Source organism: Dendropsophus ebraccatus, chromosome 6, assembly GCF_027789765.1.
Source record: "Dendropsophus ebraccatus isolate aDenEbr1 chromosome 6, aDenEbr1.pat, whole genome shotgun sequence".
NCBI classification, from domain to species: Eukaryota; Metazoa; Chordata; class Amphibia; order Anura; family Hylidae; genus Dendropsophus; species Dendropsophus ebraccatus.
Genome location: NC_091459.1, coordinates 75704854 through 75728111, shown reverse-complemented (window position 1 = coordinate 75728111; position 23258 = coordinate 75704854).

Sequence of the window (23258 nt, the reverse complement as noted above, 5' to 3'; positions counted from 1 at the left end):
CTCTGACCCAGGAAGTGTTCCAACCCTTCCAAATCATGGCAGATCCACTTCAGGCCTCATCCCTTCATAGCTGTAACCCCTCTCTGCCTGCACAGAGAGTGCTGCTATACTGTGCCCACATCTGCCCTGCTCATTCCTTCATGCTCCCTGCAGTCTCTGTAAGCCCTTGTGTTTCCCATCCTCTCCATTCCTGCTATAATGTGCCTGCACTCACACTCAGCTATACACACTGCTGCTATAATGTGTCTGCACTTACACTCAGCTATACACACTGCTGCTATAATGTGCCTGCACTCACACTCAGCCACTCACACTGCTCTATGTCACTGTCCTCCTGAACAGCTCTGTGATTCCCACTTTCTGATTGGTCCATGTTGAACACACGCCCCTTCACCATTGTTGTCATATGACCACACAGACCTCTGACAGCAGCCCTGCTTCTCTATTCTAGCCGGTTGTATTACGCTACTGCATTATGGGGATCTGCAGTTCTATCCTGTATCTACAAACTGCTGCTGTGTTATCAGGCTTATGCACTTCTTATACATTATACACCACATGCTGATTGCTATACTGTACAGTAACTTATAAGATCACATATTCAGCTGTTTCTAAATGTTTGTTTTATTTTTTTCACATGTTATTCAGAATAAAAAAAATCATTATTTTTGGGGTGGGGAACCAATTGTCTGCATTTCAATGATTTCTTATGGGAAAATTTGCTTTGGTTTGAGAGTGGATTTGGATTACAAGCACGGTCCTGGAAATGAATTATGCTCATAATCCAAGGCACCACTGTATATGGTATAGCTAGATCATCAGAACTTCATAAAATATTGCCTTCAGTCATTATAGTTCATTATTCAAAATGTGCCTTTCAATAGCTATTGCCTTGAATGTGCCCCATTGGTATTTTGTGCAGATAACCCGTTGCCATTGATAATGCCTACCTGTGCTATTCGCCTTAGGTGTCTTGTAAGTACAGTACCTGGCCTGTATGTATCATCTCTAGAATGATCCGTGCCATCTCTGCACATCAGTTATATTGTCAGTGTCACTCTGAGTATTGTACAGACAAACTGAGGCAGATGTAAGGCCTGGAAGTATCCTTATCCCTCAGAGACACTAAAAGTGTAAGGTTTAAAACAAACAAACAAACAAACATAAAATTGTATATGTGTATTTAGCATGTGTATCATGCACACTTTTTTTTGTCTCCAGTAGTAATGCTTATCATTTTACTTATTGTGAGTCTGAGCAAATTATACATTGAGCCATTTGTCCAGTGTTCCCACTGACTTGAAGGATTGGCCCATAACTATCTGGCATTGATTTGGCACAGTTTCAAGCACAGTAGGATGCTCCATAAAAGTACCTATTCTCTTTGCTTGTCTTGTCTTCTAGGATTTCTAATTTATTTCTAATAGCAGTGATTTTCAATGTACTTTACCCTGGAAAAATACATTTATGCCCCTTAATAAATATGCTTTTAATCAATAAAGAGAATGTGCATTTTATTACATTTGACATTTGAAGTGGTACACTTTTCACAGGTGATTTATCATAAAAAATACCTTGCACCGAATTTAAAAGTTGTTTATGCCTTTATGTACTGTACACATATGTATGCAGACATCACTGAAACCTTTATCATAAACCCTCACCCTAGTTTATTAAAAGTAATAATCCCACCCTAAATGCAGTACCCCCTTCCCTGACTAAGTGACCCTGTTGTTGATCCCACCCTATTACTTACTGTGCCCTTATCAATTTCAGGACCTTAAGGGATTGTTCAATGATGAAACATATTTTCAGTTGTTTAATGTAAGAACATACAGTATATTAGTAAATACAGATATGTTCATATTTCTTTGCGTTCCCTCTGCTTCTGATGCAATCTGTCTTCTCTGCTGTCTTTAGTATCCCAGATCCTGTTTGGTGTACATACTGTAATGGACCTCAAGTTCCCTCTTACTATACCTTCTTGACAATAACTCAGATGCAGATTACATCCACAGGAGTTTTCACATAGTGGGGGCAGTGGCGGATTAAATGTACCCTGGGCCCCGGGCTGTCCACCCAACCTGGGCCCCCCCCCCAGTCAATTCGCCCACATTATAATCTGCTACTGCGTTCCCCCCCCCCCCCACTGTCCCCAATAAACACTGCCTGCCTGCCTCCCCTCCCTGCTGGCCCCAATAAACATAATGTTTGGTCCCTTGCTGCTACCCCCAGTAAGCATTGCCCACCCCACCTCCACTGCCCCCAATAAACATATCGCCACCTCACCTGGTCCCCTGATGTTGCCCCCCCCAAGGTCACAGCAGCACAGAGGATGTCAGGAGAGGAGGGTGCTGATCTTATAGGAGAGGTCCAAGCAGCACAGAGGATGTCAGGAGAAGAGGGTGCTGATCTTATAGGAGAGGTCCGAGCAGCACAGAGGATGTCAGGAGAGAAGGGTGCTAATCCTATAGGAGATAGTCCCCCTTTATAGATGGTCTCCCTCTTTCCCCCTCTATAGATGGTCCCCCTCTTTCCCCCCTTATAGATGGTCCCCCTCTTCCCCCGTTATAGATGGTCCCCCTCTTCCCCCCTTATAGATGGTCCCCCTCTTTCCCTCTTTATAGATGGTCCCCCTCTTTCCCCCTCTATAGCTGGTCCCCCTCTTTCCCCCCTTATAGCTCGTCCCCCTCTTTCCCCTTATAGCTCGTCCCCCTCTTCCCTCTCCCCCCTTATAGCTGGTCCTCCTTTCCCCCCTTATAGCTGGTCCCCCTCTTCCCTCTCCCCCCTTATAGCTGGTCCTCCTTTTCCCCCTTATAGATGGTCCCCCTCTCCCCCCTCCCTCATAGATGGTCCCCCTCTCCCCCCTCCCTTATAGATGGTCCCCCTCTCCCCCCTCCCTTATAGATGGTCCCCCTCTCCCCCCCCCTTTATAGATGGTCCCCCTCTTTCCCCCCCTTATAGATGGTCCCCCTCTCCGCCCTCCCTTATAGATGGTCCCCTCTCCCCCCTCGCTTATAGATGGTCCCTCTCTCCCCCCCTCCCTTTATAGATGGTCCCCCTCTCCCCCTCCCTTTATAGATGGTCCCCCTCTTTCCCCCCCTTATAGCTGGTCCTCCTTTCCCCCCTTATAGATGGTCCCCCTCTTTCCCCCCCTTATAGATAGTCCCCCTCTCCCCCCCTCCCTTATAGATAGTCCCCCTCTCCCCCCTCATAGATAGTCCCCCTCTCCCCCCTCCCTTATAGATGGTCCCCCTCTCCCCCCCCTTTATAGATGGTCCTCCTTTTCCCCCTTATAGATGGTCCCCCTCTCCCCCCCTTATAGATGGTCCCCCTCTTTCCCCCCCTTATAGATGGTCCCCCTCTCCCCCCTCCCTTATAGATGGTCCCCCTCTCCCCCCTCCCTTATAGATGGTCCCCCTCTCCCCCCTCCCTTTATAGATGGTCCCCCTCTCCCCCCTCCCTTTATAGATAGTCCCCCTCTCCCCCCTCCCTTATAGATGGTCCCCCTTTCCCCCCTCCCTTATAGATGGTCCCCCTCTCCCCCCCTCCCTTATAGCTGGTCCCCCTCTTTCCCCTCTTATAGATGGTCCCCCTCTCCCCCCTCCCTTTATAGATGGTCCCCCTTTCCCCCCTCCCTTATAGATGGTCCCCCTCTCCCCCCTCCCTTATAGCTGGTCCCCCTCTTTCCCCCCCTTATAGATGGTCCCCCTCTCCCCCCTCCCTTTATAGATGGTCCCCCTTTCCCCCCTCCCTTATAGATGGTCCCCCTCTCCCCCCTCCCTTATAGATGGTCCCCCTCTCCCCCCTCCCTTATAGATGGCCCCCCTCTCCCCCCTCCCTTATAGATGGTCCCCCTCTCCCCCCTCCCTTATAGATGGTCCCCCTCTCCCCCCTCCCTTTATAGATGGTCCCCCTTTCCCCCCTCCCTTATAGATGGTCCCCCTTTCCCCCCTCCCTTATAGATGGTCCCCCTCTTTCCCCCCCTTATAGCTGGTCCTCCTTTCCCCCCTTATAGATGGTCCCCCTCTTCCCCCCTCCCTTATAGATGGTCCCCCTCTCCCCCCTCCCTTATAGATGGTCCCCCTCTCCCCCCCCCCCTTTATAGATGGTCCCCCTCTTTCCCCCCCTTATAGATGGTCCCCCTCTCCGCCCTCCCTTATAGATGGTCCCCCTCTCCCCCCTCCCTTATAGATGGTCCCCCTCTCCCCCCTCCCTTATAGATGGTCCCCCTCTCCCCCCTCCCTTTATAGATGGTCCCCCTCTCCCCCCTCCCTTATAGATGGTCCCCCTCTCCCCCCTCCCTTTATAGATGGTCCCCCTTTCCCCCCTCCCTTATAGATGGTCCCCCTCTTTCCCCCCCTTATAGCTGGTCCTCCTTTCCCCCCTTATAGATGGTCCCCCTCTTCCCCCCTCCCTTATAGATAGTCCCCCTCTCCCCCCTCCCTTATAGATGGTCCCCCTTTCCCCCCTCCCTTATAGATGGTCCCCCTCTCCCCCCTCCCTTATAGCTGGTCCCCCTCTTTCCCCCCCTTATAGCTGGCCCCCCTTTCCCCCCCTTTATAGATGCCCCCCAGTGAGTAAATAACACAAAAATAACAAAATACAACTCACCTACCCTGCGTTCCACCGTCGATCCTCTCTCCGTCTGATGCGCGGCTGCCGGGGGTGTCCGGTCCTCTCCCCGGCAGCGCGCGCATCACACAGCTCCTAGTGCCGCCTGGGCCCTGACTTCCGGTACGTGCGCTCCCAGTACCGGAAATGAGGGCCCCAGGCGGCACTAGGAGCTGTGTGATGCGCGCGCTGCCGGGGAGAGGACCGGACACCCCCGGCAGCCGCGCATCAGACGGAGGCAGCCGGAGACTCTTGTGACCGCAAGCGAAACAATGCTTGCGGTCACAAGAGTGCAGTGGCGGGGGGGGCCTCCCGGGCGGCATTATAATGTGGGTGGCAAGGCATGGGCCCCCCGGAGCCTCGGGCCCCGGGCGGCCGCCCAAACCGCCTACATTATAATCCGCCATTGAGTGGGGGTCTAGAGTCTAAAAACACGGGAATAGCCAGATATCCCTCTCTCCTGGTGTTTCCCTATTTATGTCTCAATGCTCGCAACAGAGTGAGGACTTGAAGAGCTACCTTACAGGGTGGTTTGTTGTTCTCCCCACTGGGAGACACCTCTTGGCAATAGGCTTCCTTCTCTGGAGAGAGGGATATCTGGCTATTCCTGTGTTTCACAACTGAGGCTCCACAGACCCCTTCTTTGTATATCCAAATTTTGTAGGGGGCAATCAGTGGAGACTAATGAGTACTCCATTGGATTTTTTTCTCTGATCTCCCTTAGCTAAGGGATTGTTGTGTTTTGGGAGGGGTTCAGAGTTGGCTGAAATCCCAGCTACAGGCTAGGGCAGGATATACCCTATATATACATACGATATACATTTCAGGATATACACTTTAGAGGAAGTAAGACACAGAGGACAGAGAATGTAGTTTGGATAGGAAGAAGAAATCCATAAAAGACTGTAGAATAACTTTATTTACCAATATACATCCATTTGTTTGACATTAGAAAATAGTTTTCATTGTCGAAAAACCCCTGTGATTTAGAAAAACTTTTGTCACCCCACCGATAATTAAAACAAGTGGGGAGGAGCTCTCTAAGCACTATAAGCCTACTGTATGTGGCCATCCAAAAAAACAGAATGGAGATTGCTGTAAGCTGGGGAGTAAAGCTCACTACCACCCGCTTCTCCCTGTTTGCTCTGCTGATCAGCACTGAGACCCCGATCATTGAGAACTTTAACATGCACTGTGACATGTAAAAGGATTTTCTAAATTACATCTAAATAGGGGACCAACATTTTGTCCCCTAAATAGTTTTTTTTTTAAACTGACACTACAGTTTTTGAGCTGAAACCAGTCTAATGGATTTAGATGGGATGGAAAGTATGAGGAAGGACTTGTACTTCTCTTTTCTCTTGGATCATCTTTTGGTTTTGGCACAAATACTGCAGTGGCAGTTTTCCAAAAAACTGCTGTGTCCAGCCTAATGGCAATAGGACCAACATCCAAATCTGTTTCCTTTGCTCGGGGTAGGATTTTGGATATGCCAATAATAGATCTACTGGTGTGTTGTGTAGGTACTATACATCAGTCATGCTGTGGTTTATAGAGAGATGTGTTTTTAATGCCTAGTGAGTTGCTTCAGAGATATTATGCCACATTCCTTTTTGATAAATTTTGCACAATTTCCACATTTTTCCAGACTTGTGTCCACTGTATGTAAAGGTTGCTTATCTATTGTATTATCGTCTCTAGTTCCATTTCATTCGCATTGTCCTTGAAGCTTACTGAGTATATCAAAAGGTCAGCAGAAAATTGCTTGCACTTTGATATATTTATTATTTGGAAAGCATAGTGTAATAAAACATAATATTCTCTAAACACTAAACAATGACCCTGCATGTATGGGGTGTAGATAATAGGCAGAGAACAGAAGACTGAACAATAAAAATGGCAAAACAATACAGTGAATTTGTAGAACATGAAACTGGTGATGAATATGAATGGATAACACACAATGGAAGCAATACATTTATATTATAGCTAGATTTTCCTTAGGCTGTGTTCACACATGTTGGGGTTTTATTGCAGTACTGTTGCGGTACTACAGTGTTGTCACAGAAATTATACAGTACTACAATGAAATTATTAAATAATGCAATTAAACTGTAATGTGTAAACACAGCTTTCTAAAGTCAAAACAAATTATAATGTGAGTGCAACAAATTGTTGATACAACATTGACATAGAATAGAATAACATAAAGCATCAGACCAGAATGAAGGGGCAGGTGAGTTTTCTGGTGATGTTTCAGTAAGGCTGGAATCACACATGGCAGCTTTTTTGTTTTTTGTTTTTAAAAACTGCCACTGCAGTTTTTGTGCCAAAACCAGAAGTCAAGCCAACAGGAAATACTTTCCTTTATATTTTCCTTCCCATTTGAATCCACTTCTGGTTTCCGCACAAAAACTGCAGTGGCATTTAAAAAAAAATAAAACATGCCATGTGTGCTTTCAGCCTAAGTGCAGCTGCCTCTTGTTTACCAGACACAGATGCTAGCAGTGTCAGACTACCTTGGGCCCACCAGGGCTCGACCTACATATACCAGTTATAACCAGCATCAAACTTTTCACATTACTACAGCTACTTTGCACGGAGCTGTGTATGTGACTAGTAGTAACTACCTCACTGCTAGCAACTTGTCAGTCACTCTATGCAAACAGCATAGTGTACCGCTTTATTTTCTTGAAAGTAGAAGTGTCATAAAACGAACAAATTTCAGGCAGGCAGGGGGGTGCGAGAACATGATAACGAAAGTATACTTACCTGTCTCAGCGCCCTTGTAATGCTTCCTTAACGATAACTGACAGACACAGGCCTCTTACAGCTCCTCCAGCTGTAACCTCACGTACTCAGCCGATGGATCACCCACTTGGTCAATCAGTGACTGGGATGGGACAACGCTGAAGTCACTGACTGGCTGAGCAGGCAATCCATCAGCCTCTCTGTGACATTGCAGTTGGAGGAGCAGGCGCTGAGACGTACACCGAACGCGGGTGAAAATTACTCCTGGCAGCTGTGAGAGAGACCCGAGAGCAGCGCTACGGGCACAGGGACTGGTAAGTATACTTCTTTATTATCTTTACGAACCCCCTGCCTGCCTGTTTCGCAAGGCTTCTCCTTTAGGGAATCTGTCAGCTGTTAGATGCTATTAAGTCAAGAATAAATGGTACCTTAAATCTATTTGTCTGTGCTTCCATAGCATAGAAAATGCTTTTATTCTCTGGCACAAAGAGTCAAAAAGGTTTGTCCCTGCTTACTTGACATTTGGATGCTTAGGGCCAGTTCATCCAGAGTAAAAATGGCGGAAGTCTCCGCCGCAGAATCACACTAGCCTCCGTGTCCTACAGCCTGTCTAAGTGAAGGCTCGGCTTCCTCTCTCCATGCGGAAGAATTGACATGTCAATTCTTCTGAGCAGAGAGGCGCAGAGAGAGGAGGCGCATGAGCCCTCCCATAGACAGGCTGTATGACACGTAGGCTGCTGGAATTCCGCGTATGTAATATGTACATACAGTACATATTACATACAAATATGCACTATGTATACACACATCATACACAGATATAAAGAAATGCACATTACCTATAGGCCTACATAGTATACACACACACACACGATACATACATCAAATCCTTAGGGATTTGATCAAATCCCTGATTTTATCATTTCTCTGCAACATATATATGGTGTTTATTTATGATGGTGTCAATGTTGCTATGATATGCTATGATTAGTGTGACCCCTATCACTTGAAAAAACCTTTTGGCAAACCTTACAGATGTAGGTTTAAACCTTGTGATGCATGTTTTTTCTTTGATTTGAGTGTCCCTTCAAGATCTATACGCACATACATGCAGGATTCTGCTATCCACTGCTCCATCCTTCTTGTACACATTGTGCAGGTGATGGATCCATGTAGCAGGCAGATGTCCAGCTTTATTACTCTGCAATATGTAATGGACCCCCAACTCACAAGCATAATAAGTTAAACTGAAGAATGCATAATAAAGACACAACACATTGTAATCAGGTGTCAAAGGGTCCTAATTTTATTGAAAATTACATGACACTGAAAATGGCAGACCCCCGACTCACGAAGAGTCACCCTCCAGCACTCAGGCGAGGAAAAACCCCCTGTGGGGGAAACCTCGAGGGAGCCATGGCTGGAGAGTTGCCCCTCCTCTGGGCTTAGAGGGTAATACCATGCTATAAATATAATAAACTGGATGTGAGAGAAATCTGGCTGCAATACCTGTCACCTTATCGCTAGGCGGATGTATCTCTTCTCCCTCACAGATCCAGGTCCACTTCTCAGGAAGGTGGAGACTCGGTGAAGGGGTAGTCTAAAGCAGACCACCCCTTTACCCCTGCTAGAACCTCCAAATTACATCAAATGTAGGGGGCAGTAAAGTGGTCAAGCTCAAGGTCCTCTGGCGCATCCAAGATGGCACAGATCAGGGCGAGGTGCATTGCATTATGGAACCTTCTGTATGACATAAGCGCTTGTCATCACAGTGCACAGTTGCCATGGTTACTGCAGGCAAACACGTCTGAAGCATTAACCCACTAATGACTGGTGATGCGCTTTACTGCAGAGATCACTAAACACACCTGTGACCAAGCAACTAGCTTATGGTTAGGGTACACTAAGATCACTAAATAATATTGTTTGATGTGACCCATAGCAACCAATCACAGTTCAGCTTTCATTTCTCAATTTACTCTGGCAACATAAAAACTGAACTGTGATTGGTTGCCATGCACAACTTGCCCATAGCAACCAATCAAAGCTCAGCCTTAATTTTATAAGAGCTTGTTATGATATGAAAGGCGAGCTGTGATTGGCTGCTATGGGCAAATCAGACCGTGTTTTGCCAGACATTTCTATACACTACAATTCCCAGCATTTCCTGTCACTCAGTTTAGAATACACTAGTATATGGTTATATATGGCGGATTTGTTAACATGAAGGAGACAGCTGACAATCTGATTTAATTGTATGTGGAAATGGCTACCAAAGAGTATTATACATAAAGCTGCTGAAATTAATAGAGAAGGAGGGGATCCCTACCTGGATATCCTCCAGAGTATAGACAAGGAGTATGGGTGGCATGTAAAACTACATTTCCCAGGCTTTCATAGGAAATCAGTGATCACCCGATTGGTTGATCACAGGAGAAACTGCACTGACTGTACAAAAGGGGTTGTCTAATTGTTTAAAAGTAAAACAGTCCTTGGTATTAAAGAGGTTCTCCAACAAAAAAAAAACACTTTCAAATCAACTGGTGACAGAAATTTGTAATTTACTTCTATATATATATATAAAAAAAAAAAAAAAAATCTCCAGTCTTTCAGCACTTATCAGCTGCTGTATGTCCTACAGGAAGTGGTTAATTCTTTTCAGTCTGACACAATGATCTCTATCCAGGGTAAGTTCCTGACATGGACAAAGGTGGCAGCTTAGAGCACTGTCAGACTGGAAAGAATACACCACTTCCTGCAGGGCATACAGGAGTTTATAAGTTATGAGAGACATGGGTTTTTAATAGAAGTAAATTAAAAATCTATATAACTTTCTGACAACAGTTGATTTGAAAGAATGCCCCCCCCCCCCCCCCCCGCTGGAGTACCCCTTCAAGCTTTAAAGGAGTTCTCTACAAATGTTATAAAATATAGATTAGAAAAAACTCTTCTCAACTATTACACCAAAATATGCGCTGAAAAATGTAAGCAATGTCTACAACACACACCACAGTTTACACTGTGTATTTTTATATAAATTTTTTTAAGTAAGCTGAAATGTCACATAATCAAAGCATATTGCTGTGCACACACACACACACACTCACACACTCATACACACACAAAATACATTGGTGCATCAACCACTGTATATTACAATGTACAAAAAAAAATCAATTTATTGATACAAAAATCACCTGAAAATTTAAAAACAATTAAAAAAACACATAGGTTATAATCACTATGGGTGGTTGGACATAATAATCCACCAACCCACCAGGAAGTTCATACAATATTTGTACCTCACATGATTCATGCAGATTGTAATCTCATAGTTTTCACCATTATAAAGTAATCCCCCTCAAGCAAATAAAAAACAAAATTACTTATAATAAAGTGCCAAAGTGCATTTCTTTAAAAAATGAATACTCATAAATACCTATAATACAAAGAGCACAACGATCAGTTGCATACAGCAATAAAAGTGCATACAAACCAAGAAGGGGATCGCACATGAACAAGTCCCCAATCACCCTAGAATCATGTGGGAAAGAAAGACCATGGCCGAAACCCATACATCTACACATCTAAACAAATGCACATTACGCATACGGATAGATACACACACACATGCACCATTCATAAAGACTCACACACTATATATACTTCATGTCCACACACACATATTTACCTCTGGTACAGGAAAGCACCAGGTACAGCTTACATGCTGTCAGATTTTCAGCCCCAGGGCCACACTGGGCAGGCTGCAGCCCCTCTCCCTCTTCTCCTCCTGTGTCCCCACTGCCAGCAGCAGCCAATAGAGCAGATAGAGGCAGCCTGAGAGGAGGAGGTGGTGGAGGGTCCCAGTGAAGAGGAGAGGGGCTACGCTAAATCTTCACACTACATACTGCTTTTTGTCACCCCAGTCACTCTCTGCCTCTATATTATATGATGAAACCCCAGGTTACTAGATAGAGGCAGTGTTAAACAACGCCCATTCATGCGGAAAGTCTGTTGTTTATACAGCGTGGAAACATGGCCCTAGGCTGTATCCATGTTTTCCTGGCAGCACTAGGGTGGCATCCAACTTCTCCAACTTATCCAACTCCTTTGGGAGTAAAATGTTAAGCAGTTTGAACAGTTCAGTAAGTCTGCTCAACACTAATTATCACCTATGCATCCCACTGCTAGGAGGAATCTTCCCCACTGTTCCCTACAGTGTTTGTTTCCCCAAATAATTATGCCCACATAGGTTATCTATGGCAATTTAATAAGATAATAATGAACATTATATCTCTTGGAACCCAGCTTCAAGAGTAGACTCTGCATGCCAGGGATGGGACTGCAAAATGAGGTTTGGCAATTATTATACAAGGTAAAGACAACTGTAAGGACAAGAGAAAGTGCATAGCTTGCAGAAAAAAATTATTTAGAAAAAATCCTTGATATTTGTTAGAAAAATGCAGGAGAAAGGGAGTTTAATGGTGCGTTCACACCTACAGGATCTGCAGCTGATTTTCTGCAGCAGATTTCATTTAAATAACTGAACACAGCATCAAACCTGCTGCAGATCTGCTGCAGATCCTGTAGGTGTGAACACACCCTAAATGTGTATTAGAGAGAAGACAATTGACAGTGGAAATGGGGGAAAGGGCGAGGAGGAATGGCAACATGGGCAACTGGAGAAAAGATCATTGAATATTAGTGCCAGTTTATAACTGCAATTACAATTAGAGAAGAGCGAACTTCGAGTATGTTCAGATTTGTCCAAACCTGAACTCTTAGCATATGGTTACTGCTGGCTGAAGAAGTTAGATGCAGCCCTAAAGCTACCTGGAAAACATGGAAACAGCCAGAGGCTATGCTCACATAATGCTTTTTTCTGTCCTTTTTTTGTCCTCAAAATTACATCTGTCATTTGGCGTTGTTGGTCCCCCTCATTACAATGACGGCTGTTGGTACATTATTCTAGTTCAGGCCCTTTTGAAAGTGGTTCTTTTTTGAAAGTCCATTGAATTAAATAGTAAAGACGGTGAAAAAAATGTGTTTGTGAACAACTAAAAACAACATCAGTTGTTTGCAAAATAATGTCCGCGTATATTTGTAATCACCATTAATTTGACATCTGCACAAACAACGTCCGTTATTTAATACACTGTGAGAATTGGGCGGCTGTCATTCAATTGACTTCAACGCATTGCATCTATTTCAATTAAAATGCGGTAACAATGCGATGGGGCCAGTACAAAGGGTTTCCCCAGGTAGACCATCATTCTAATACATTCACATTTCACATGTTGCCTCAGGCAATAAGTGTGTGGCTAATATATACAAGTGTTGCCTCAGTTAGGAAATAAAAAAAAAAGCTACAGAAGGAACATAGCCATGGTGCTAGTGCTGGTGGTGATGGAGCTGCATTTGCTGTAGAGAGCAGATGTGGGAGATCTGTACCTGGTACGCTAGAAAATATAATGCCTTCCTCTAGTGCAAGAAGGTGGTAGGGTTTGCAGCATTATTTACTAGGCCCCAATACCCAACGCCGAATGGTCAGTCAAGGGCAACTGGAGGCTTTGGGCAACTGGGCAGCATGGTGGCTCAGTGGTTAGCACTGTAGCCTTGCAGCACTGGAGTCCTGGGTTCAAGTCCCACCAAGGGCAACATCTGCCAAGAGTTTGTATGTTCTCTCTGTGCTTCCTCCCACACCCAAATGCATAGTGCTGCAGAATCTGTGTGTGCTATACAAATAAAAACATATATATACATGTCATACATGTCCACCTCACCCCCTTGCAAATCCTCTAAGTCAGGGGTCTCAAACTCAAGTTTCAGCTGTTGCGAAACTACTATTCCCATCATGCCTGGACAGCCAAAGCTCTTGGCTGTCCAGGCATGATGGGAACTGTAGTTTTGTACCATCTGGTCGGCCTGACTTTGACACCTGTGTTCTAAATGGTATAAGCATCACTATTGGAAAGTAACCTGATAAATGGAAATATATGCTGTAATTTTTTTTTTAACAATCATTTGTATTATTGATTTATACAAATGTTTGTTATAAAGACAGTGACCATTTAATGTTATAATCGGTGTATAAACAGGTAAACAGTTCTGAATAGAAAAACATTCTCATCATGTCCACTATTGATATACATATTTTTTTCTCTATTATAACCATAAGAAAATGGGTGAAATTGATTTTTATTTTCTAAAAGATATAATAAAAATGATTTGCATTTGAGTTATTGTGATCCAGCATTAGCAATTGAATAAAAAACCTGCTGAGAGAAGCTTATTGAAAAAGGTTTTATAAAATAGGAGAAACTGCCCTGTGTGTTCATGTCAATATGTAGAGGTAGCAAATAACTGTGAAGTGGCTTCTCAAGATCAGCTTCTGCTAGATAACAACCCATAAAGGGTTTGTGTATGGATTTAGCAAAAATCTAAAATGTCAAACTAATTAAATTTGGGGTTTGTAATGGTCATAATTATAGCATTCAGCTCCTTAATAAATTCTGCTAGCGGGACTTCATATTATGTGGAAAAAAAAAACTTTCTCTGGTACACTTTGTTCTCTACATTTTTTTATTAATTAAGTCCATTAAAGTAAATCTTGTACAATAACCATTCTTTATTTTTTCCCTTTTCCTTGGATTTGTTGAAAGTGCCTCATGATGTCAATATTCAAGCTCATAGTCTAAATTAGAGGTAAATAAAAACATAGACAAAGACTATATCTTTACAGTATTTATAGCTTACTATAAATGTATACTAGTAAATGAGAAGTTGGAATGATAGCCAAAGCATTTTGTGATTATTTGTCTTATTTAGAGCTCCTCATGTTTGTTCATTTTACTGAAGTGCTGTCTTGAATACTTTTGTTGGATTTGAAGTGGGCCATAGTAAGGTGTGCACTACCATTACTCTTATGCTGTGTCCGTCGCTGCTATAGACTTTACTGTTAAACACTATTTCGTGAACTTCCATAGATTTAAAAAATATATATTTTAGCATTTTTCTTTTTCTGTTGCATTTTTTAAATATGTGTTTTTGGTTGTGCTTTTTTTCTGTAGAATTTTTCATTTAAATATTTCTCGAAATAAAAAAGGCCTCTGCACCTCAAGTGCAAAAAAATTCCACAAAGAAACCCACTGTAGGAAGAATGTTTTATATATTTCCCTATTCATTTCCATCTAACATCCGCCTTTCTTAGGGATCAGTCAGGTTTATTTGGGGTGTTATGACTGTACCTGTTGAGACCGTGGTGCGGTCCTCGGTTCGTAAGGAACGACCGAGACTGTGCTTTTGGCCATAAATTTGTGTTTACTATGTGTCTTATTTGCGTTTGTCTGAGCTCTGTCTGAACACTGTCTTACTTTGCCTTGCTTATTGATTCACCTGCCACACCTGTCTCTCCTCTGCTGAGTTTCCTGTATATTTTACAGTTAACTTGCTCAGGTGATTGACATTTGGGTTCTCCATTCACCCTTGCTGCTTCTGTTTCCAAGTGTGTGTGGTCCAATTTCTTTCCAGGACCAGACCCCTGACCTCCTATTAAGCATCCCCTATGTTTTAAAGGGGTTATCCAGGTAACAAAAACAATATTCCAAACTATCCCCCTAATATACATGTATAACCTATCTTGCACCCTTTGGCTAGGTACACACGTCTTTTTTTTTGGGCCGTTGGACGGTTGTCTTTTTAGATGCCTCATTACCTTGAAAACGACAGGCGTCCAAACATCGAACAACCAAAAAAAGATGTGTGAACCTAGTCTTTCCCTTTTTTTTCTAATATTTACCCGCTCTGGATGTCTAAAATCATCTTCTCGCTGTCCACTCTGACAACACACTGCTTCCTCTTCCCCCCTCCCTTTGTAGACACAGGACATGTGATCTCCTCTCTGCACCCGATCACTGCTATTAAAAGTGCTGCTGCCATAGACTTACTTGTGTCCCTGAGCCTAGGTTTCTGTAATATGGAAAGTTATAGTTCTAGCTCTGCTTGCTGTCAGTGAATGCAGGCATATGTACCTGTCTTTGTGTCACAGCTCTGTATATTGTAAGTGTTATGGATGTTCTTAGAAAATTTTAACTTGTAACTTAACACTTGTAACTTGTAACTCAGGAATGGCAGCAGCTAGAAAGACAGGAGATAGTTCAAAATACTCAAGGGGACTTGGTGATTGTTTTTTGTAGGTCTTAAGCAGATAACCCCTTTAACCTTTTGCTGGCTTTTAAATCTAGTTCACCTAGAAAGCTTGGCGTACCCTGTGTTCTTTCTGTGCACATTTTCTGCCTTTACCGGACCTCAGCTATATGTACCTTGACTATTCTGGTTTTCTGATTGCCCTAACCTTTCTGCTTTGTGATCTGACTATTCTTTGGATTTTGTTTCTATACATCTGCTACCGAGTAGTTGTGACCTTGGCCTGTTGACCTTCCTCACTTGTTTGTCTGTCCTGTCTGTGTTTGTGTAAACGAACCGAAATTTTGACTGAACTTGATTAAACTTAAAAAAAAAGAAAAGTTTTAAAAAGTTTAAAGATGTTTTAGGACAGTGGCATGAGCATGGGATTATCCCTAATCACTTTAATTAGTGTTATTACAGCTCAAAGTCTCCCCCTATTGATGGCTACTCCCCTTCACTATATAATAGCAGGGAACAGGAAGTCATCATTCAGTTGCTGTACTGAGGAAGAGAAGCACCTGGATAGAGCAGCGAGGGACAGAGAGAGAGAGAGAGAGAGAGAGAGAGAGAGAGACATTATAGGTTAAAGCAGGGCAATTTAGAGTAGGTTGCAGTGAGGCAGGACTGCTTTAGTGTAGAGGCTGTCACTCTGTTTATTATTTACTGAGGCACTTTGAGGTTACATCAGTTTCCTTTGTTTAGTGTGTGGCACTGTGCTTTTTGTGTCATTGCTCCCAAAGATATTTTTGCTGGCTATCTTGGGTGAATTGAACCCACTGCGGCAGGTGGTCCGTTTCCTGTTTGGATATATTTTGACAGTGTCCCAAATGTCATATCAACTAATAAAGTCCTTTCTGGCCATCTGGGGTTAAGTTAACCCACAGAGGCAAATTGCCTATTACATCCAATTTCTGTCAAGTATATCAGCAATAAGATCATCATTTCTAAGCAGCAAAAGTCTGGTCCTTTCCATGGTATGGCCAGTGGCAGCAGTAGAAGTGGCAGAATATGTAGTCGTTGAGGTGCTAATAGTGACAGATGTGGCAACAGTGGACAGCTACCTACATGAACCTGTGGTTAAGTTGTGACCAGCCAGCCTGCAGTCGTGGATTGGTTCCTTCAGAGTTAGAGCTCCACATCAGGCAGTACCATACTCGGAGCCAACTATTGGGATCATCAGACACAACCATTACATGGCAAGGACAGTCTCTCTCCTTGGCCTCTTCTCCTGTCTTGACTATGCCGAACACTTTTGAAGCACCATCGGCCGCCATACTTCTGTCAAGCCTAGCGCTACCTTGGGAGTTTCAACCACTGTTTTCAGATGAGGAAGAGGAATGTCCAAAAAGTCAGCATTTGGAAGGCAGTGTTGAGATTCCAGCAGATTCCAGCTGCTGATGCCACCGCCAGCTCTATGACCTTAGCCCCTCTGCTACCTTGGGAGTTTTAACCACTGTTTTCAAATGAGGAAGAGGAATGTCCAAATAGTCAGCGTTTGGTAGGCAGTGTGGAGATTCCAGCAGATTCCAGCTGCTGACGCAACCTCCAGCTATATGCCCTTAGCCCCTTTGGGTTGAAGAGAGCTCTACTGCTGCCACCCTTCAACTTTCTGTCATTAGCTCCTTGGGTCAAGGAAAGTGCTACTGCTGCTGCCACCTCCAACTATATGTTCTTGGCTCCTTTGGGTTGAAGAGAATGCCACTGCTGCTGCCAATTACAGATCTGTTTGCTAAGCCCTTCAGGATCAAGACTAAACTGCCCCTCATGGGGCTGCCACTTTGAAGTGTCCACTGATTTCCTGGGGTACAGCATAATTTTATGCTGCTGATCCAGCAACGCCCACTTCTGTCTATGGAGAAATAAGGAATTTTACACTGCTGATCCACGAACGTGCACAGCTGACAAGGCATAAAACGTAATTTTACACTGCTGATCCACCAACGTCCACTGAGACAGGTTGGCGAACCAAACGAACAAACCAAACTTTTCAAAAGCTCGCTGGTCTCTAGTCATCACTGACAAAAGGTTCTGCCTATCAACAGGGTGGTGGCGTCCAGAAGAGTATACAGACTGTGCTAATATGGTAAATATGTGGTTTAGATGTGGGGTGGAAATGGCTGTATTTGTTTAATGATGCTTGCTCTCATAAGTACTATTATTGCACTAGCACTTTATATCCAGTGTTCTTTGTACTCATACTGCTTCTATTACTTGCCAAGTGATACCACATTTTCTCTCTAGGATTGCCACCTCATGTTTTTAGTGTGTGATTCATTTTTTAAATCATGGATAATAAAGATTATTTTGCCACAGTACTTAGTTTTGTGTTTTTGTTTTTTTTTGTTACATCTACAGCCAATATAGTCAAACTGACTGTCAGACTCGGTAGGCAGAAACAGTACGAGACAGTGAGCCCTGAAGCTAGTCCCACCCCCTGACCCTACCTACTTGCCGCAAACAACCCTAAGCGGTCGTGGACAACCACAGTGCCGGTCCCTATACTGATGTAAGTGAAACACAAAACGCAGACAGACAAACAAACACAATAGAGCGGAGTCAAACAAGCCAAGTCAGCAATACACGGGCAGCGAAGTACAAAATCAGGAAGATAGCGGATAGTCGGTAACAGGCAGGAGGTCAGGTAACAGAGTAACAACAGTGGGTAGATAGGACAGGATACGCAGGACAGGGATAAGGGGAGCTGGGACTAGATTACTCTAATAGCCAGCAGGGAAGTGAGCAACTGACTGCTTTTTATCCAGGCTCAGAGCCAAAGTCCAGCAGCTGATTGGAGCAGCCCTGATTCCAGCACCAAGTTCAGCTGAACAGACCTAGCAGTGCAGTAACCACTGCACTGCCAGAAGTCTGACAGGCAAGACAGGTGTGGCTGGAAAGTAAGACACAATTCAGACAACATTCAGTGCAAACAACAGACAAATTCAGCGCCTCCTCAGCTACCCGGCACGGGCCGAGGAGTGCAAAGTCACATTCCTAACACTGACGTTCCTAAAAATGAACAAGGCATGGATCCTAGATGACTTGTCAGTCCTGGTGCCTGATTAAGTAGCCTATGTGCAAATCTTGCCCCCTCCTCGGCCTTCACCTTCTACCTTTACCTTCTCCCCCTCCTTCTTCTTCTCCTGAATGTCCACGTCTTCTTTCAATATTATTTATTTTTTAAGGTAATTTAATTTTTCTATTCTATTTGTTCTTTTATATTTTTTTTCTGTTATCATTTTATACTTTCCCGACCCCATTATTGCCAGGGCAATTGCCATGTTCTTACCCACATTTTGGTTGCATTTGTATACTTCTACCCCTTACTACCACCATTTTGCAACCATATTTGTGGCCCAAAGTCTAGGTTCCCATAGACTTTAATAGGGTTTAGGTCAGTGAGAATCTTTGGGTAAAAGTTGGGTTCTTCTGGGGCGTGGCGAACTGCCGATGGAAGCGGCCGCATAAACCAGGAGCTCCCGACCACGCAGCTGTATTAGCCGGCCTAACACCCGCTCTACCCCGCAAAAATCCCCTCAGCTTATGGGGGGGAGGTCCAGGAGGAACCCCAGAACCTCCGGTCCCGGTGGCAAGTCGGGCCAGCGTGTGGGCTCCCTTACCCCATACCTCACAAGGAGAACGTCCGCAGCACGGGGGCTGCGGCCTACGTCCCCGGTCCGTGTGCGGAGGTCTCCCGGCGTGGATCCCCGGGTCCCGTTCCGTCTCCGGAGCCTTCCGCCGGTCGGCCCGTCGTCTTCCCTCTGCACCGAGGGGTGCGGAAGCCAGCAGAGGACGGGACAGAAGCAGAGGCCTTCCTCACCACGTGGCGCGCCGCCATCTTGCCTGCCGGACCGCTGCGACATAGGAGGTGGTGAGTCAGCTCCTGAGCTGCTGAGTGCTCCCTCTCCTGCCCGGGGACTTACTACTCAGAGCCCGACCCCAGAGCCCTGTAGTCCGGCTATATCTACGCACCTGGGGGACCGTCGTTCACCGGACTCCGACACCTTAAAGGGCCAGCGGTCTATTTTGCCATATATGATGGCGGCGGTGCCTAAGCCCCCACGTGGGGATAAATACAAACCGGATGGTCCTCAGTCCTCCCCCACAGTTCAAAAAACTCTCCCAGACCCCACACTGGCCGATCAGTCACAAGACTCTTCCTGGCCTCATGCCGATTATGACTCAGATACTTCTGGTAGGGGGCACTCTTCCCAGCAGGATGTCCATGATCTAATATCACAGCTGCCTACTAAAAGGGACTTCAAGTCACTACTTTCTGAAGTTAAGGAGACCCTCAGGGTGGAACTCACGGCTGTTAGAAGAGACATCCGCCATATTAACTCCAGAGTAGAGGCATTGGAGGAAGAACATGACTCCACGCGGGTTTATATTGGTCACTTGCAATCCACTGTTAGCACACAGGCGGCCGCTTTGGATGATATGCAGCGCCATATTGAAGATTTAGACAACAGGGGGCGCCGCAACAATATTAGAATACGGGGACTCCCTGAGGCAACACAGGACAGAGACTTGGGGGACACACTGGAGGGTTTCTTCAACACCATCTTAGGAGAGCCCTCCACTAATAAGATCAAATTTGATAGGGCACATAGAGCCCTCAAGCCCAAGCCCTCCAATGGCACCCCAAGAGATGTTATTTGCTGCCTACATGATTATACGGTCAAAGAGGCTATTATGACAAAATCACGCTCCCTGAGGGACTTGGATTTTGATGGCGCAGCTCTTCAAATATTCCCTGACCTATCATGGATAACCCTACAAAAACGCCGCCTGTTACGCCCCCTCCTGATGACCTTAAGGGACTGTGATGCTACCTACAGATGGAACTTTCCTTTTGCCTTATCGGCCAGACGGGATGGTCGTGCTGCAGTACTCCGTAATCTTACTGACCTCCCCAAGTTTTGTGACGCCCTGGATATTCCTATGCCAAAGATCTCCGACTGGACTACAGCCCCCCCTCCGCCACCCCCGCCACCTGTGTGGCAATCTGCTGGCCGGAAGAGGAGCCACCAGAAGTCAGTCGGCTCAGGCTCCCCCTCTACCCGGGCCCCTGACCTCCCGTCTTGAATACTAGTGGACTGGGGGATTCACCTCCTGCCCCTCATTGCTTAGTTATTCTATGCTACTTCTGAATGACATCTCGCTGAGTTAGGCCTATATATGTTTTGATCATATGCTTAGTTAGCTGCGTGGTTGGGTTCCGTGTACGCAACTGTGTATGTACATTTCTCGGTTCTGTTGGTGCTTCCTATGTACCCCCTGGGGCTTCGGTTCCTTACAGTTGGGGTGGCTAGTTCTTGAGCGTATTCTCTGTTTGCTCTTGCTGGCCACCTATTGCCCCTGTCCTGGCTTCCTAGGCCAGAAGGTTGAGCCGTATCCAATGCCGATTCAAGTTTATTGTATTTGTAGTATTTATGTCTGTTCTGTGTATGTGTTCCCCCCCCCTTCTTTCCCTATATTTGTTCTCCCTAGGTTTATCAATCGCACACTACTCTGGGTACCTGTTGGCCTCGCAGTAAGGACTCACCTACGAGTTTTCTTGGTGGGGGTAAGATGCTGCATTCGTATTGACCTTTTGATTAAATACCCCAATGGTTAGATGTGTTACTCTGAATGTCAAGGGGCTTAACTCCAATGTAAAACGTAAACTGGTCTTGAGGGAACTCCGCACCTTGAAAGCAGATGTGGCCTTCCTTCAGGAAACTCATTTCGACCATGAGGCCACCTTTGCCTTTGCTCGCCATTCCTTCCCCACTGTTGTTTCTGCCTCCAGCGGGACCAAAACTGCTGGGGTAGCTATCCTTTTCTCTCGCTCCTGTCCTTTTCAGCTTTCTTCCTCTTTCTCAGACCCGAAGGGTAGATTTGTGATAGTAGAGGGAACCATGGAAGGCAAACAAATTGTACTCTGCAATATTTATGCTCCCAATAGACGGCAGATACCCTTCCTCCGCAGGGTGTTGATCAAGTTGTCCGCTTATCCACACCTGCCTAAGCTCCTGGGGGGAGATTTTAACCTCTCCTTCTCGGATGTCTTGGATAGACATTCGGTGTCAAACCACCCTACTCCGGTGGAACAATCTAGACTTTCCACGGAGTTTCGCAAACTAATTCGTAGACATAATCTATACGATTTGTGGCGAATTGACCACCCTGCGGAGAGGGAATACACTTTCTATTCTCATCCTCACAAGCTTCATTCCAGGATCGATTACTTTTTTGGAAATGTCCCTATGGTACGCCTTTTACATAGCTCCTCTATTTACCCCATTTCATGGTCCGACCATGGTCCAGTGGGAGTTTGCCTTAAAAGTCTACAGACGCCAACTCGCCACTGTCACTGGCGCTTAAATGAAAATTTACTAAAGTCTCAGATTACTAGGGATTCCATCAAAACATGTATAGTGAATTACTTTCAGGAGAATGAGAACTCGGTACAGTCGGAGTCCATCTTATGGGAGGCTCATAAAGCCGTTATCAGGGGCCAGTGTATCGCTTTAAGTTCACGCCAAAAGAAAGACTCACAGGCGCAGATTACTGCCGCTACTCAGGAGGTCCTTGCACTGGAACGTTCTTTAGCTAATTGCTCATCCCTACGTACCCTGCGGAGACTGGTGGCAGCCAGAGCGCGTCTTAAGGACCTGTCTTTATTGAAGGTAGAGAAGCTTCTTCTCTTCTCCAAACAGAGATTCTATGAGAATGGCAACAAAGCACATACGTTGCTGGCCAACATGCTTAATAATCGTTCCGCTGCCCAGTCCCCGCAGGCACTTAAAGATACTGATGGGACATTGAAATTTCACCCTACTGATATTTCTTCTATCTTTCTTCGCTACTACAAAAAACTGTACTCTTTGCCTTCTACCTTGCCGTCTGATCCCGAGGCCCGTACTAAACGAATCACAGATTTTCTCAAAGATTGCCATTTACCATCCCTGTCTCCTGAGGCAGTGGAAGCACTGAACTCACCCATCACTGAGGAAGAGTTCGCCGAAGTACTTAAGCTGATCCCTACAGGTAGGGCCCCGGGGCCAGATGGCTTTACCTACTTGTATTACAAGACCTTCTCCTCTGAACTATCTCCTAAACTGATCTCTCTGTTCAACTCTTTTCTCCAAGGGGAACCTCTTATGTCCTCTCTATCCCACTCATACGTCACTCTTATTCCTAAACTGGGTAAGGATCCTGTGGACTGTGCTAATTACCGGCCCATTTCCCTACTGAACTCCGATTTTAAATTATTTACGAAAATTTTGGCTACTAGACTGGGATATTGGTTACCATCTATAATTAATGCTGACCAGGTGGGATTTGTTCTGGGTCGACAGGGGGGGGACAATACCAGGAGAGCAGTTGATTTGATTGATGCCGTGAACCAGCAGAAAGAGAGTGCCCTGTTGCTTAGCTTAGACGCCGAAAAGGCATTTGATCGCCTGGGATGGCCATTTATGTTTGAGACACTGAAATGTTTTGGCATTGGGGGGCCCTTTCTGGCTGCGGTTCAGGCATTGTATTCCCGACCCACGGGGGCGATTAAACTCCCACATATGATATCTGCCACTTTCCCGATAATGAATGGCACCCGCCAGGGTTGCCCCCTATCACCTTTATTGTTTGTTATGTGTATTGAACCCCTGGCGGCTGCCATTCGGAACGCCCCGGACATTAAGGGGGTATTGGTCAGGGGAAAA